The 16,512-nt window shown below is 57.1% G+C and overlaps 1 protein-coding gene across 2 annotated transcripts in view; it reads right to left on the bottom strand.

The window, feature by feature from the left end:
• ZNF536 (zinc finger protein 536) overlaps positions 1-16,091 on the bottom strand; it is a 229,463-nt gene extending 213,372 nt beyond the window's left edge. For both annotated transcript variants that reach the window (XM_037066423.1, XM_037066425.1), the window contains exon 1: positions 15,981-16,091. The gene's annotated coding sequence lies outside the window, so the exon portion shown is untranslated. The remainder of the gene's footprint in view (positions 1-15,980) is intronic.
• Positions 16,092-16,512: the final 421 nt, after the last annotated feature.

The following is a 16,512-nucleotide window of genomic DNA, read 5'->3' as shown; positions in this document are numbered from 1 at the left end:
GGAGAGCATTTGGCACCGAGGCAGGAAAAATCAGCAAAGACAAATGACACTTTGCTGCCATGGCGTGCTATTTTCGCGGCAATGGCTCGACTTCTGCCCCCGTCACATATGCCAATGGCAGGACTCACTCCAGGGACTCACAAAAAAGAGTGTGTGTTCACAGCTGTACTGTACACCAATACAGATTACATGTTTTCAGTGCGGCCGCCACAGCAGAATGCTAATTAACATACTGGAGTGATGAGAGCCGTGGCGAGGGCCTTATTGTTCCATTATTTCATGAGGCCCAGCTGCCTTTGTGCATGTCACTTATCCTCTGGTGCCACAGGTTTTTACTCCAAAAATACTCTCCCCACCCCGCGTTCATAGTTAAAAAACAAAGAGGTGGCAGATTGCCGTTTCTGTGTCCGTCTCGAACGGCAGAACTGTTAAGCTGCTCTGGTTCGGTATTTAGAAATAATTTAGCAGCCATATTCCGACCCTGCCTGCATCCTTGCATAATGGCTGTGTGCCTGGCCCCAGCCAATGCATAACTAGGCTGACATCACTTATGCGATTTAGATTGGTCAGTTAATGGAAGTCTTTACCAGAATCAATACCATAACAGCCTCTCGAAATGAACGTGATTTTTTACACGGGTGCCGCAAACAATAACTACAGAAACGGACTACCTTTGTACCCGGCACAAAGAAGCCAAGATGCAAAATTAAGAAGCAATTATATTTTTGCAAACTAATATTACAGTCAATTATTAAAAACAAACACTCAAAAACATGTACTTCTCATTAAATAATGGAAGAGCATTATCCCCCCCACACACACACACACACACCTGATTAATCATTTTTTTACACTTTTTAATGGTTGTTTCACCTACTGGCTACATTATCAGGTTGCTATTAAGGGCTGATATTGACGAGTGATGTAGTGATGATTATGTGAAAAGCCATATGTAAAGCTTGTTTTTGGTTTTAAAAAAAATTCCATAATCCTCATTCACGAGCATGCTGTCGGCCGACTAGATTCGTTTTTCTTCTTTCGCCTGGATCCTGCATACAAGTGACATTCTATAAAATACAGGTTTTCTCAAAGAGTGGTCCACCAGCAATTCGTACCTACTTCGGTAATTTGCAGTCAAGTTCAGAGAGAGAGGCTGGCCTACGCCCAAAATGTGTATGGCACATCGCTCCTCCAAAGAACGAAATGCCTGGGGCTTTATTTCGGGTTTCCCGAAACGCACCTTCGTCCACACCAGGCACGATCGCTGGGGACCCAACGTCACGCCCCCGCCCAGACGCCACCCAGCCAGAGTCATAAATTCAGCCAGCACGCGTCTGCCCCCCGAAAGTGCAGCACGTCACTAATCACGGCCACACTGTTGCTCAACGCCATGCAATCTCCCCACAGCCCACGGAGCGAACGAGCCAGAGTTTCCTCTTAACGAGTTTAGCTGGTAATCTCAGATAAATGGAGAGTAGCTTGAAGTGCCTGTCTTCTCCCAGCGGTCATGAGAGGACTGAGGGTACCGTGCGTCCCCGCGAGCGCGTCACCAGGAGACGGCCACAGGTGTGTCGTCATCGCGACCGAGCGCCTTCTCGGCCACGGCCATCCCCCCACTGTGGACACGACATAGATTTTTTTTAATTGGATCCAGGAGCTAGCTAAATTACCCGACTGCTCTCTGCTCGAGCCCCAGNATCGCTGGGGACCCAACGTCACGCCCCCGCCCAGACGCCACCCAGCCAGAGTCATAAATTCAGCCAGCACGCGTCTGCCCCCCGAAAGTGCAGCACGTCACTAATCACGGCCACACTGTTGCTCAACGCCATGCAATCTCCCCACAGCCCACGGAGCGAACGAGCCAGAGTTTCCTTTTAACGAGTTTAGCTGGTAATCTCAGATGAATGGAGAGCGGCTTGAAGTGCCTGTCTTCTCCCAGCAGTCATGAGAGGACTGAGGGTACCGTGCGTCCCCGCGAGCGCGTCACCAGGAGACGGCCACAGGTGTGTCGTCATCGCGACCGAGCGCCTCCTCGGCCACGGCCATCCCCCCACTGTGGACACGACATAGATTTTTTTTAATTGGATCCAGGAGCTAGCTAAATTACCCAACTGCTCTCTGCTCGAGCCCCAGCCAGCTCATGCACCAATAATAATAAACTTGCCGTAATAGCGGCTCAGCCTGTAACTGGTATTTTCTCGTCGCCTGAACATGGAAAAACTCTATTCTGATGACAGCCACCGAAGGCACCCCCAGCTTGGTTTCCTCCTTAAAAATTGCTGGAGAGTTCCAGAAGGAATCCCAGCAAAAAACAAAAAAGGATTCAATTACATATGCCCATATTTTCACCGGGGAACCTGTTTACCGTATGGTCCCGAGAGGAAATAATATTGTCACTCACCATTTTGTAATGTGTGAGGATATTTTCCCTCGCCCTTCATGGTGTTTATTTACCAGGTCAAAGCCACCGCTGGTCAGAACTGCACCCCAGGGCCATGACAGCAACATCCAGGGCCAGGTCCCCACGGACAGTCCGGCTCCTTGCGACACGGCCCAGGCCTGACCCTCCCTCCCCATCTCACACACTCACGTCCAGTTTGCAAAAACAAGGCCCAGTGCCCGAGCTCCCGGTCTGAGCGTCGGAAAAGCGGTGCGTCTAGAATTGAGAGATCAAACCCCTCAGTGGGAAGACGCGGCATCTTCCCACGAAGTACACGGCCGCAGCATTTGGACGTGTTTTTAACAGCCTTGATCCCATGTAAACTTTGAAAATGCCATTGAGAGTTGAACCTCGTGCTGAAGCCAGTAAGTTAAGGGCAGCAAGGCGGGGAGACACTATGAAAGCCACCACGGACACCCACATGCCGCACGGTAGGGTGGACACCACGTGGGCCTCCGGAAGGACAGCTTCGGGCACAGTTCACCGTCAGTGTGCTGACTTGACCTGATGCGGCAGATAATATGGACATGACAGGTGCCAACTACAGGTGGGCACAGAGGAGCGGGCGGCAGAAAAATGCACGTCGTGGGGCCGCTCTCACGCAGCGAGCGGTCTGAGTCCTCCCGCCCTGCCCGGGGACTCCCCTTCAGCGGACGGGGCGAGCTGCTCAGGGACCAGCGTCACCACCCCCCGGGCACCCCGGCTTCTCCCTAGCAGGACCCCGGGGATCACTCCCCGGCCGTGAGCACCAGCGGCCACACCTGGGGCCTACGTGCCGAATCCCACCGATGCGCGTGTTCAGTCTGACGGTTTAAGAAAATCATAACTTGCAAAAAGTAGCTGAGTCCCATTTAAAAAAATTTTTTTAAAAAATCCAGATTTTTTTTAAAAAAATCCATTTTTTTTTAAATCCAGATTTTTTAAAAAACCATTTTTATTAGATGTTTATGTTACTAAATTGGAGTTTTTTGAAGTGAACACTTTCTAAGTATCAAAATCACTAAAATGTAAATATTACAAAAATTCAAAACCTCGAAAACTTTGTTCTCGGTGAAAGTAGCCAGGGGCCAGGGGCCCTGGACCGTGTGACTCTCACATGAAATGCCCAGAAAAGGCGAATCCTGGGCTGCAGGTAGACCGGCGACCACCTGTGCCGTGACTGGCACTTGGGGGTGACCTCACGGAACCCCGTGTGGGTGGAGAATTGCTCTAAAACTGGACTGTGCTGATGGGTGAACGATGTGGTAAATTTACTCTAAATCGCTGAACTGTGCATATAAAACAGGGAGAATGTTAGGGTATGTCATTAAAACTATTCTAAAAAAAAACCAAACGTAGAAGAACGCCAGGAAAACCCCGACAAAGAAAAATTATGAGGGTAGACCAATCACATAACAAACATAAAAACATCAGGTAACCGCTGTAAATAAAGCCATGAAGAAATGGAGCAAAACTAGACAGACAGACCAGAGACGCAGAAGAAGCATTTGACAACGGACGGAGTTCACGGGGACATTCGACACACGACGAAAGGTGCACTTGCCACTGCGGAACGTGGCGTGCCCCGCAGCCGCGGGGAGGAGGGGCAGCGGTCGGATCCCTGCCTCCCGGCCCGCACCACGACCTTACACTGCGTCTGGGACCTCAAGGTGACGGCCAGGCCACCCAGCGTGGAGCCCAGCGAGTCCCGTCTCCCCCTTGGGTGGGGAAGCCAACTTCCGCCCCCAAACCTGCAGGCAGTGAAACGGCAGAGCAGCGGCTCCAACTCCGTGAAGTAAAACGTTTTCCCACGTCAGGACCGAGACACCCGTGGCTGAAACACGAGAGGAACACGTCTGCAACATGTCATCTTTGAGTTTAAAGAGATCTTTCCACCTGGAGGAAGAAGGGACCGAAAGCCCGACAGAAAACTAGGAAGGAGGGCATCGTCAGCTGATTCACAAATTAATTTTAAAAGAAAAAATAAAGAAATAAAAAAATAAAAATCCAGATTTCTGACATTCCTCGAAAAATCCTAAGGTCTGGGGACAGGAGGCCCCGGTGGCCCTGGCCTGTGGCATCGGAGGCAAGGGAGGCGCCTCTGCAAAGGGAAGCCAAGAGGATGGGCCTCAGGGTCCATCCCCGGCACGGGCTGCCCTGCCCCCACACAAGTGGGGCTTCACAGAGGGAGGGTCCCGAAGCACCTCCCCACCCGGCCCCCCGAGAATCTGCAAGTCCTTGGGGCGCAGAGGGAGCAGGAGGACCAGAGCCTGTTCCCTTGAGTTGCTTCAAGTCTCGGCCAGAAGGCCAGGTGTGATGCTCGGACTACGGGAGACAAGGGGGGCTGGGGGACAATGGGGGCCTCCACCCACCAGGGGCCCTTGGGGCTGTTGGTCTGGGGAGAGCAGGTGACCGATGGGAGGAAGGGAGGTGGTGGGTGAGACCAGGAGAACCAGGGACTCCACAGGGTGTCACTCCCCAAGAACAATGGTGCTGGGAGCCACAGACGGCCAGAGCCACGCCGGATTCCAACCCCTCACCGCTCAGCCTGCAGCCGGGCAGCCTCCTGGGCTCCGCCCACGGCGCCACCCAGACCCTCTGAAACCAACACACACCAAAGGCACTGGCCCACCCACCGGGCAGAGCACTGAAGCGCCCACTGCAGCCCCCCAGCCCCCACCCCCGCCACGGGCCCTGGGCTTTGCCACGTCGGGTGCACGGGTCTGAACTGGAGAGGAGTCCCACGGGGAAGGTGCGTCCCCAGCCGGCCCATCCACCTGGGTGACGCTCTTTCAGACCATCCATAAACATGACTTCAGTTCTCAGATGATATTTAATTAGCATTAAACTCTTTTATTTCATGTAAGTTAGAGCCTCGCCTGAGACACTTCATTCGGAAAGTAACCTGGCACTCGAGATTAAAATGAAACATCAGCATGTCGGCGGAGCCTCATCACAGCTCGCTCCCCGGCCTATGGGGACACGCAGCCCTGCCGCCGGCCCCCGCCGCAGGGACCCCCCCACCCCGGGCTCGGACCTTCTCACAAGGGAAAGGCTGCAGCCCGGGAAGCAAGAGTGGGAAAAACTCGTCCCCGTCAAAGGTGGAGGCACATTTTGGCTCTTCTGTCTGGATGTTTCCTTCTGCATCTTGGAACCACCAGCCGGGCCCACTGCCCGGCCCCACACGGGCCATGCCCACCCTCCAGGGCCGCCCTGTGCCCGCAGACCTCGCTCTCAGGTCGCCTCCTCAGAGGGTCCTCCCTTTGCTCACCCCCATTGTAACGTCCTGCGTGGCCTATCTCCCCACAGAGGGTTTTCTGCCGCCTCATCTGGTTTTTGTTTGTTTGTTTGCTGCCTACTCCTCTTCCTCCTCCTGCTCCCACAGGGATGCCAGACCTCGGAGGGCAGGGATGTGGTCTGTTTTGATCTCTGACGTATCCACGGGGCCTGAAACAGCCCCGTGGGCTGAAAGGAAGGCGAAAGGGAGGGAGGAAAAATGCATGAGGTCTGTATGATGGATATGTGTGTGCATACACGAGAGGCACATGCATACAGGGGTGCTACATGCATGCATGCATGATAGACACGTGCATATGGGAAGATAAGTGTGTGTGTGTTGCATACGTACATGCTAGAGACACACATGCAGACATGTCGGATAAATAGATACGTGGATGTAGGTGGGTAGGCAGGTGGCTGGATGACAAATGAAGATAGAACACACCTAGATACAGGCAGGTTGGTACATGACAGATAATGGATGGATGGACAGATGGACAGACCAACAGACAGCTGGCTCGGGAGACCAGGCGCTGTGGCCCACGCAGAGCGGCACAGTGCTGGCTCTCGGGTGGGCGCAGCCACAGGGAGCAGGCCTGGCAGCCCCTCAGAGCACTGTCGGATGTGACCAGAGAGTCGAGAGATGACGAGACAGAGTGGACTCTGAGGGTGGACTCTCTGTTCAGAGGGGACCCTGCCAAGGGCGGGGGTGGGTGGAGGAGGGGCTCCTTCAGTCCCGGCTTCATGCACAGCCCAAGCTTGGTCCTCAGGGCCTGGCCGCATGCCAAACAGGCCTTGCAGGGACCCCCAGAGACCTGCGTGAGGACCCCACAGACGCAGGATGAGTTTAGCCTGCGCAGAAAAGCTCCTTTTGGAAAATGAAGGCTTCTATTACAATCGTAATATGTAATATAAAAATATATAGGGTGGCCCTGGCTGGGGCAGCTCAGTGGACTGAGCATCAGCCTGTGAACCAAAGGGTCGCAGGTTCAATCCCAAGTCAGGGCACGTGCCTGGGTTGTGGGTCAGGACCCCAAGAGGGGGCGCGAGAGAGGCAACCACACATTGACACTTCTCTCCCACTCTTTCTCTCTCCCTTCCCCTCTCTCTGGAAATGAATAAATAAAAGCTTTAAAAATAAAAATAAAAAACTAATACTAAGGAATAAAAATATACAGGGTGGGGCAAAAGCAGTATACACTTGTCAGTGCACGAAACACAGACTTCATTCCTGTGTTATCATTTATCCACCATTGTGTGGCTTCCCATCCAAACCACTGTAAACGTCCTTTTTCCCACCCTGTACATAACTGACCTGTCAAACCAGAGATTTCTTAGATCTGGTTACTAAAGACAACGCTAAATATAATCTTAAATTCAAAGACATGTGCCCTCTTAAAAAATATTAAGTCCACAGGCGGGAGCACGATAAAAAATCAAAACGGAGGTGGGTGAATGACGAACGGGGCTGGCTTAGGGCCAGGGGTCATTCCCGGGAAACCTGTGCCAGCCCCCCAAGGCCTGCAGCACCACATCCCCGGGACTCCTGGCCTGTGGGGCTCAGGCCCCACTCGGCTGCTGGAGCCACCCACGGGCCCCACAGCTCTTCCCTGGGTCGGAAGGAGTGGCGAGGATGGGGCTGAGCCCACGGGGTCCTCCCCGGCGGGTGGCCCAGCTCTGCCGCCGCTGCTGGGGACACCCAGAGAACTCCAAAGGACAGCCCCACGGGCTGGCACTGCCTCTCTGCCCGAGTGGCCACGAAGCTCCAGCAGGTCCCTCCCCTTTTAAAGGAGAGGAGAAAGGGGTGGGAGGGACAGAGAAGGACAGAAGGAAGGGACAGGAGGGAAGAAGAGAAAAAAAGGCAGAAACAGGGAATAAGAAGGAGGAGGAGGAGGAGAAGGAGAGAGACAGGGAGGGGGGCAGAGAGAGGCAGGGGGGCTGAAGACCCAAGTGGGCTGAAACCCTTATGAGGAAGAAAAATCCCTAACGCATGGACACTATTTATACCCGGGATAAACAAGATAATTAAGTGTCCGTTTCGTAAGTTGTGCCTTGACTTCAAGATCGCCAGTGGCCACGAATGTCTGGGCTTCGCACCAGCGTGCTGGAGAGCCGCGGGCCGCGCCCTCTGACCGGGAAGCTGGCGCGGCTGCCGCTCGCACTGCGATCACGGCGCAGAGCGGAGAGTTGAGCAGACGGGCACTGTGCTCTCCGAATGGAAGTGTAAGCAGAAGGCCTGATGGATCTGCTAACTGGTCCACTGTTCCGGCTGGCTCCCGGTGGTGGCGCGGGCCCCCCGCGGGGCCCAAAGTGCGTCTTCTGCACACGTTCGAAAGGAAAAATGCGTGTGACCCCGAGGAACACAGCGTGGGTTTTCTCCTGTTTGAAGAGCAATCTCTTTTATTATCTTTTAAAGGGGAACTTGTTGTGTGCAGTCAGTGGCCCTGGACCAATGGGGGGCGGCGGGGGTGGGACCTGCCTGTGAGCAAGCACGGTGGGCGGCCAGGCTGCCTGGGCACCCCAAACTAGTCTGTCACAGCTTCCCCTTGCTGTTCCTGAAGTCTCTCCAAGCCCTGAGCAAGAGAAGGCTGGCGGCCGGGGATGAGGCGCACTGAGGGGTGGTCTTTCGCCTGTTCCCACGCCCTCCCCCCAGGCAGCATCAGATTCTGCAAGTGGCCTTCCAAACACCGTTCCTTGTCTGTGTCCCGATCAGCCACAGAACCCGGACTTGGCACCCTCAGGTCCCGCCACACCTCTGCCCACACCTACTTATTTATGTCCTGTGTTCCAACAGCGCATTGCTCTGTCCGTCCAGGGTTTTTCCAGGGTTCCCCTTCTGCCCGGATGGGCCACCTCTGCAGCCTCACACCCGCCCCCACCACCACCTGCAAACGCATCGGGGAAATCCCTGCTTCTGCCGGAGCTTCCTGTCTTACCTTCTCCTGGTCTGCATTTAAGAGAATCTCCCATCCCCGGGTCCAACCCCAGCGCCGGCCAGCGCATCGTGAAGCTCTCCCCAAGCTGCCAGGCACACCCAAACATCTGTTCTCCTACAGGGACGTCACAGAGCCAAGCACAGGGCATACACAGGACAGTCACCCATGCCTCCATCCTCGGCCTACATGGCTCTCGCTCCGCTCTGTTCACCAGCCTCCTCTCAGGCCTGCGGGCACGCTCTGGGCTCCAACTGGGGGCAGCACCGGTCTCGCTCTCTCTCTGACGGTTCCCAGCATGGGCACCCCACGGCGCAGGATGGCAGCAGAGTCCCCATGGGCACACCCCGTGAACTCTCAGGGTCAAGTCTGAGCCTGCCAGCCCGCACCCCACACTTGTGTGGCAGTGGGTGGGTTGGGACAGTGGGGGGTGGGCAACACAGGGCTCCCCCATCTCGCCGGGTAAGAGGGGAGCCCCGGGGCACAAAACCCAGATCCAGGCCTTCAGCCAGGTTCCACCCCCGGTTTCCTTCTGAGGCCACAAGAGGCAACAGCAGCCCCACAGCCCACTGGGAAGGGAGTGAAAGCGTAGCTCGTCCTTACTGGAGGCTCACCCTCAGACACAGAACCTCCTTCGAAGCCCGTTTTGATCGCCCTGCTGAAGGCAGGAAGGTGCTCGGTGGCCCTGGCCTGCCCCCGTGTCCTTCTCCGTCCCACTGGGCCGTCCACCCACCGCCCCTGAGCTGGGGCCCAGGGAGGGTCACTGGCTGTCGGAATCACCCGAATCGCCCAGCAACAGCTGGACATTTCTTTCCTATGTGTGCGAGTGCACAAGTATGCAAGTGTTTGTGTGTACACACACACATACCCCACGTGCATGCACAAACGCACAGGCACAGGCACAGCAGGCGAGGCTGACACTGAGGATGCGCAGGGAGAGCAGGCTGCCCTCCCGTCCCTCCTGGCCTGTCACCCTGCCTGTGGACATCATCTGGACCAACGACAGAGACCTGCCCGCCGGTCTTGACCTTCTGTGGGGCCGACTTCTACCTGGTGCACGATCTCCCATTTCTGGTTTTGGTCATAGGCCCCAACAAAGGCTCATGCTGCAAAGCCATTCGCCCCTTTTCCAGAGAAGGGAAGGAAGTCTGACGGGGTGCTGGGGCCCCCAGGAAGGAAAAACGTCCCCCATCTAGAGCAGCTGCTTCCTCCGTTCCCCCAAGGTGCCCAGAGGACGTGGGGGGCAGGCAGTCCCAGGACGAACGGCCCTGGAAGGAGTCATCGCAGTGCAGCTGGTACGAGACAGGGCCACCCAGGATACCGGGGTCCTCGGGCCCCGCCAGGGCAGCGGAACAGCAGGGAAACCGCAAGCCGGGTGGCCCATGGGTGAGGGTGCTGGCAGAGCCCTGCCCCTGCCCGGCAGGCCCTGGGAGTCACCTTTGCCAGGGGTTCTCATCTGCTCTGCTCCCCGGTCCTTGGCCTGGCAGGCTCTGCCCCGGGGGGCTCTGGACCACAGAGCCTGGGAGTGACGCTCACAGAGAGACTAGCCCTGGGGACACTGGGGAATCGATGTTCTAACCGAGATCCCAGCAGACCCCTCTCAGGGCACTTCTGCAGCCACCGCAAGGCATTGCGTGGGACAGACAGACCAACGGCCACGGGCAGCCACGGCAGCTGGGAGGCGCCCTGGGCTAACCAGCCTCTGTTTTCCCTTTGTGGTGACTGTTTGCCAAGCTGACCTCATGCGCGGCCCCGCAGCTCTCGACCTCTGAAGGGCCGAGAGGGACACAGGGGCCTTTGTCTCGTGGCGAACAAAGGCAGAGTCATGGCGGAGTGGCCCTGAAGTGGCTCGGACGCCCGCCCGCTCGCCTGCCTGCCCGCGAGGACCCTGCCCCGCAGACGCAGAGGGAAGGGGCAGAGGAAATGGGCGTCCGGCCTCCCCCCGCTGCCTTCCTGCCCCCCACTCTCTGGAAGGCCCCCTTGGCGCGGCCCATCCCCAGCCGGGGGGTGGTGGCACTTCTCCACGCCACCAGCTCGCATGGAGAGAAGCGGCCGCATGGAGAAGAAGCTCAAGTCCGCACGCTGACCTCACTGAGGCTGCTCACCTGCGGCTTGGCCAGGCCTCTCCCCTGACTCCCCATCTCCAGAGGGCGAACCCCGCGAAGGTCTGTCCACCACACAACGCGAGGAACACTTCCGTTCACTCTGTCAACTAATCACGCCCATTGAAAGGACGAATATGAAACGAAGTTTTATTCCCAGGGACGGACAGAAGGAAGGATGGAAGGAAAGAAGGAAGGCTGGATGGGAGGAAGGGAGAGAAGAAAGAGAGAGAGAGATGGAAGGAGGGAGGAAGGAAGGGAGAGAGAGAGAAAAGAAAGAAAGAGAGAGAGCGAGATGGAGGGAGGAAGGGAGAGAAAAAGAAAGAAAGAGAGAGCCAGGAGAAAAGCAAAGCCCGCAGCGGCAGCCGCCTCCGCGCCAGGGGGCCCCGGGCAGCACCCAGCCCCGGGCTGTGGCTGGGCGGCAGAAAGGGTTAAATTTATGTTCCATTACAAGTCCCCTTTTTTTGGTTTCATCGTCTCCGTAAAACACATAACTTAAAATGAAATCAAATATTAAAAATGACAGCCTCTATAAGTGCTGTGAGTAACTCCGGGTCACGGAGGGAGGGAAGAGCCCGCAAGTTGTCAGGCACTATCTGTCAGAGTGAATTAGGAACAATCAACAGAGACTGAATAGGAAGGTGACTGTTATTAAGCGGCGGGGCTGTGAGCAGGCGGCCCAGATGTGGCCGTGCATATAAAGGACAGGAAGCAGCCGTTTAATTCAGGAAGCCCTGGCGGACAGGGCAGCGCGGGGAGAAAAGTCCTTTGTCGCTAATAAGCTGGAAGTTACTTTGATAACAGCAGGGTGAGACTGGAGAATAAAACACATTTCTTCCTTACCACACACCATTAATATCACAGAAACGTGGTCAGAAGGGACGCCGGGCACAGGTGGGAGGAGCCGCCGGCCGCCCCGCTGCTGGGGATGCCGACCCCGAGGCCCCTCCTGGGGGGCCGGGCTCTGTCGGACCACATTGGATCCGTGGTCGCCCTCCAGAAATGCCACAGGACCAAGGAGAGTGACAAGAGTGTTGCCTGATGTCCCGTTTCCGTGGCCGGCAGGGAAGGTGGGAGCCGGTAAACAGCCTCGACATAATGAAGTCCGTGGATGCAGCCACGAGAAACAATTTTCTATGCAGACGAGGCCCGGTTTCCCTACGAAATTACTTATGCAGGCGTTCCGCAATTATCCTGTGATACTTTCAGGCAACAGTCTGACAGCGTTGTGCAAACAATAAAGGAATTACGGAAATAAAAACAAATAATGTTACACACGCAGAAAGTCCACGCGGCGTGCGGACGGGAGGGAGGGAGCCCAGCCGGGTCCACGGGGAAGTGGGGCCACGGGCTGGCCGGCCTCGCCCCGCCCCGAGCTCCTGACCACAGCCCCGTCTGGGGAGCAGCCGGCCCACCCGCTGCCAATCACCACCGGAGCCGAGTGCAGGGGCCACTTTGAGGGAAGGGGCAGAGTCACATGACCAGGGAGGGCCGGGCAGTACGCGACCCAGCCCGCTTGCCATTTCCTGTCTCAGCCCAGGTGGCCTCTGGCCTCAGAGGAGGCAGGGCCTTTTCCCCAAGCAGCCCCGCGACTGACCTGGGAAGGGCTGGGTCTGTCACCAAAGCCTGGAGTCCAGGAATCAGACCTGTCCATCATCACACCCCTAGAATGGACTTGGACAGGCGCCTGTAGCTCAGGGGCTGGGGAGACATAGGGCGGTGGGGTGCGGAGACTCACAATGGGGTGTCCACGGGACACCCGCCCTCTCGCCCCACCACCTGCAAGGGCCCTGGAGCAGGTCCAACAGGAAGTGGTGAAAGAAACGTGTGTCCAGAAGCCGGGGGCTTCCCTCCCAAGCAGCCGGGCCCTGGCCCTGACCTCCCTGCCAAAGGGAATGCAGGTCACAGGCGGTGACTGGCCAGTGCGCGTTCCCTTGGCACCTCTGTCCCTCCGGAGCCAGGCTGCCGGGGCGGTGGGGGTGAGTGTCACGGGGGTGTGGGACCCTGGGCTCCGTGCCGAGTGCAGAGCCACCCAGGGCAGGTTGCAGCTCTGTCCAGGCCACGGGCACGTCGCATTTTCAGGAAGAGTGTTTAGAACTTAAATTAGTTGCGAGCCTCAGAGGGAAGGGAAAAAAACGAAAAAACTAGGTTGTTTTTTTTTTTTTACTTCTCTCTCCTTAAAAACTGGCTACGCCCTGGCTGGTGCAGCTCAGCGGATTGAGCGAGGGCCTGCGAACCAAAGGAGAACGGTTCGATTCCCAGTCAGAGCACATGCCTGGGTTGCAGGCCAGTTCCCAGCAGGGGACGCATCAGAGGCAACCATTGAGACAACCATTGATATTTCTCTCCCTCTCTCCTTCCCTTCCCCTCTAAAGATAAATAAATAAAATATTTAAAGATCTAAAAAAAAAAATGTGGCTACTTGGGAAAACTCTGCCCCGGCCCCAGGTGGCTGCGGTGGGGTGAGCTCTCCCTGGCTACTCTGCTCACAGCCGACTTCACACACTTGCCACCTGGACTCCGAGAGTGGGTCCGGGACACTGTCCGGGGGACAAGGCCTGCCCAGGACACAGGACAAGCCGGGCCAGCGCCTCTCCGGTGGCCCTGACCCCAGCAGCAGCCTGGGGCCAACTCCAAGGCTTCTCTGGGCCGCGCTGGCTTCAGCACCAATCGTTCTCTCCAAAACCTGCCAGGTTTGTAGCTCTAAAGGGGCCCCACTGGAACACCTGAGGGGCAGGTGTCAGGAACTCTCAGCCAGGGTCCTGGCCTCCCTGTGTCCTGGGCATGGCTGGGCCTCGGGCGCTGGTGTCTCTACATTCCAGGGACTGTGGAGAGCGGTGCAGACTGGGCTCCTACCAGGTTACTTAAACCCCCGTGCCACCAATTGTGATGGTCACAAAGAGCAGAGGGACCCGCTGGTCAGTCCATCTTCAAGTGCTCGCCAACTCTCACTGTGAGCCAAGGGCTGCCCCTAGCGTGGGGGCCTGCTGGGCAGGAGAGACATCAGCCCAGCCCCCAGCTGTCCCCGCGTGGCACTGCCTCAGAGGCGGCCTGTTCTGTTCTGGGGAAACAGGGCTGGACCCAAATGGAGCTGGGCTCAGCTCTGGCTCAGCCAGTGACCAGGTGTGCGACCTCTTTGGGCATGTCTCTTCGCCTATCAAGTAAAGGTGTCCCTGCTCACCCTCACCGTGGGGGTCACGGGTCAGTGAGTGACCGGGAATGCGTGGGCCGGGGGCCCAGGGGAAGCACGCCCTGCACGTGATTGGCGGCTCGGGAGAGTGCTGACGGAGTGACCGCAGCTGGGTCTGGAGTTCACACCTCTCCGTAGTGAGTGGGGGACACCTGCACCCTGTGACAGTCCCCTGGTCAACAGGGACCCCAGGCCCCTCCCACCTGCAGCTCCGACCAGGCCCAGAGCTGGGGGGGCTCTGGCTGCACAGGAGGCCCAAGCTGGGTCTGCAGGAGTGGTCATGGGGCACTGTCCTGCACCCACGGGGCCGGCGATCCCCAGCTTTAGACCAGTAGGACGCCCCGCAGGCCACAGCACACACCCCACCAGGAGCCGGTTCAAGCCACACAGAGTTCTGGCACCTAGCAGCACCCCCACACCTAGGAGGATTGGTTTCCCAAAACGCATTTTCCCCTCTGAATAAAAGCGACACGAATGTGGAAGAAACCACGTGGTTCCATGGTCCAAAAGGCCACAGCAGACCCAGGCCCCGCCCCCACCCCGGCCCCCACCCCCGAGCTCAGAACTCCAGTGCTCCGGGCCTGCAGCCCGTTCACACCCCAGGCCCTTTGCACTCCTCACCGTGCAGGCCTCACGGCGGAGAGCCTGGCGAGACTCGTGTCGGTGTGTTCTTGCATCTCAGCCCCTCGCACAGGACACTGTCTCGGTCACTCCTACTTCCCCCCAGACATCCCCCCAGTCACACATGGCTTTGTCTCCCTCACCCGTCCAACGTGGGTCGAGGGGACACGGCAGCTCCCTGGCCAGGCCTCCTCTCCCCACACAGAACAGAGCCCACGCCCCGCCAGGGTGATGCCCGCCCTGCCCCTTGCCCGCCCTGCCTGCGAATCCCCGCCACCAACGTAGCAGTGAAACGCCGTAAGACTCCTAACTCCCCCATCTGTGTTTTGCCTCCCGAGAGGGAAAATATTCTTCGCAGACGTTCCCGTATCTGCCAGGCAAATTCTAAACCTTACTGGCAACCACACGCTTGTTTTCCCAAGCAAACAGCTCCGGAACCGAAAAGTGTTCTGCCTGCGACATGCCAGGGGGTGACTAGCCAACAGCTCCTTCTGGAAGCCTCCGCCGGGAGCCTGTGGGCGGCCGCGGCCCCGAGGAGCTGCGGCCCCACGACGGCCCCTGCGCAGCCCGAGGCCACGTCACTCCTCCCCGTGACGCGGGTGCATCTGCCACGAAAACATTGCCACAGTGTGAAATCGACACTTTCTAACTCAAATAACAGGGGTAAAGAAAGGGACCCCCCCACCTTTGTGCCCCCGACATTTTCTCCCACGAGAGTCCACGAGGCGGCGGCACCGCAGCACCCAGGCCCTCGAGGTCTGCCAGACGTTTTTTCCTGCCTTTTCCCTCGCCCTCCCCACTGGAACCCTGCACCGGGGCCATCGCTAATAAACCAGATCGGAGGACACCAGCGGTAGCCTAATTGATAGGGTCCTTTATCGACTGGCCTGCATGCGGGGCCGAGGCCCTCGGCAGCCCGGATTTAAATGCTTCATTTTATTTTTCACCCCCCTTTTCCACACTTCAGCAGTGCCAGGCATAGAGGTGCGTCTGGGTTCACTATCAGAAAGGATCGTGGTGCGGAATAATTTATGACTTCGGCTTGGGCTTTCAGAAAAGCTATTTCAAATCTCCACTTTGATTTGGTTGTATCAAAACTACTCAAAATAACACCGGCACTTTCTGGGAAGCAGAATACGTTAGCGGCACCTCGGGCCTGGGAACCGGAGCCTCTGATGGATCCCGGCAGAAAACTTGAGGAAAATTAAGAAGGGGGCATTTCTGCACTGTTGCTTTGTTCCCTCGTCCACCCCAGAGCGATGCCTCCAGGGCAAAAGCTCCACCACCCCCTGGCCCAGCTGGGAGGCAGCCCCCTGCCGAGGCGGGGTGGGGGGGTGGGGGTGGACTCGTGGGTTGGAATCTGTGGCCAAGGAGACGGACCAGGCAGCACCAAGGTGCCTCTGGGGCAACGAGTTCGGACATCTCGGAGGTCTTACCTTAGCAGGTGAACTGCATAGTGTCTTAAGGAGCGTCAGTCTGCGGAGAGGAAGCCCGGGGAGGAGGCGGCTGGTCCCGGCACTGACGGGCGGCCAGGTGGGCGTCCCGGGGTCCCTGTCACAAAAGAAAATATAGAAGGCCACGAGGTAAAGTGAAATGTAACAAATTCACAGAATCGCCGCCACACGCAGAGGTCAAGGAAATTCGGCGGAAAAGGTCACAGATGAAATCAAAGCCGGCGCGCGAGAGTGAAAACCGATCCCCACGCAAGGCCACGGGTGATGTGCCGCAGACAAGAAGCTAAATACTGCCTAGCGCTGGGATCTTTCATTTTCATCAGATCAATAAAAGCTTATATTTATCAAGATTCCAAGCAGCTGCCACTCGTGACAACCTCCACTTTATTTTCTCCCTCCTTGCACCGTACCGGGGCAAAAAGGAGAGGACAGGCGGCTTTTAATGCTATTCACACCTGAAGACACAATTCCATTAAGAGGGTCCTGTTTTGTTAAAGACGGGGGGATGGATATG

The sequence above is a fragment of the Sturnira hondurensis genome, unplaced genomic scaffold (assembly GCF_014824575.4).
Source record: "Sturnira hondurensis isolate 20B ecotype Veracruz unplaced genomic scaffold, ASM1482457v3 Scaffold0016617, whole genome shotgun sequence".
Classification (NCBI taxonomy): Eukaryota; Metazoa; Chordata; class Mammalia; order Chiroptera; family Phyllostomidae; genus Sturnira; species Sturnira hondurensis.
This window is presented reverse-complemented; position numbering and strand designations above follow the sequence as displayed.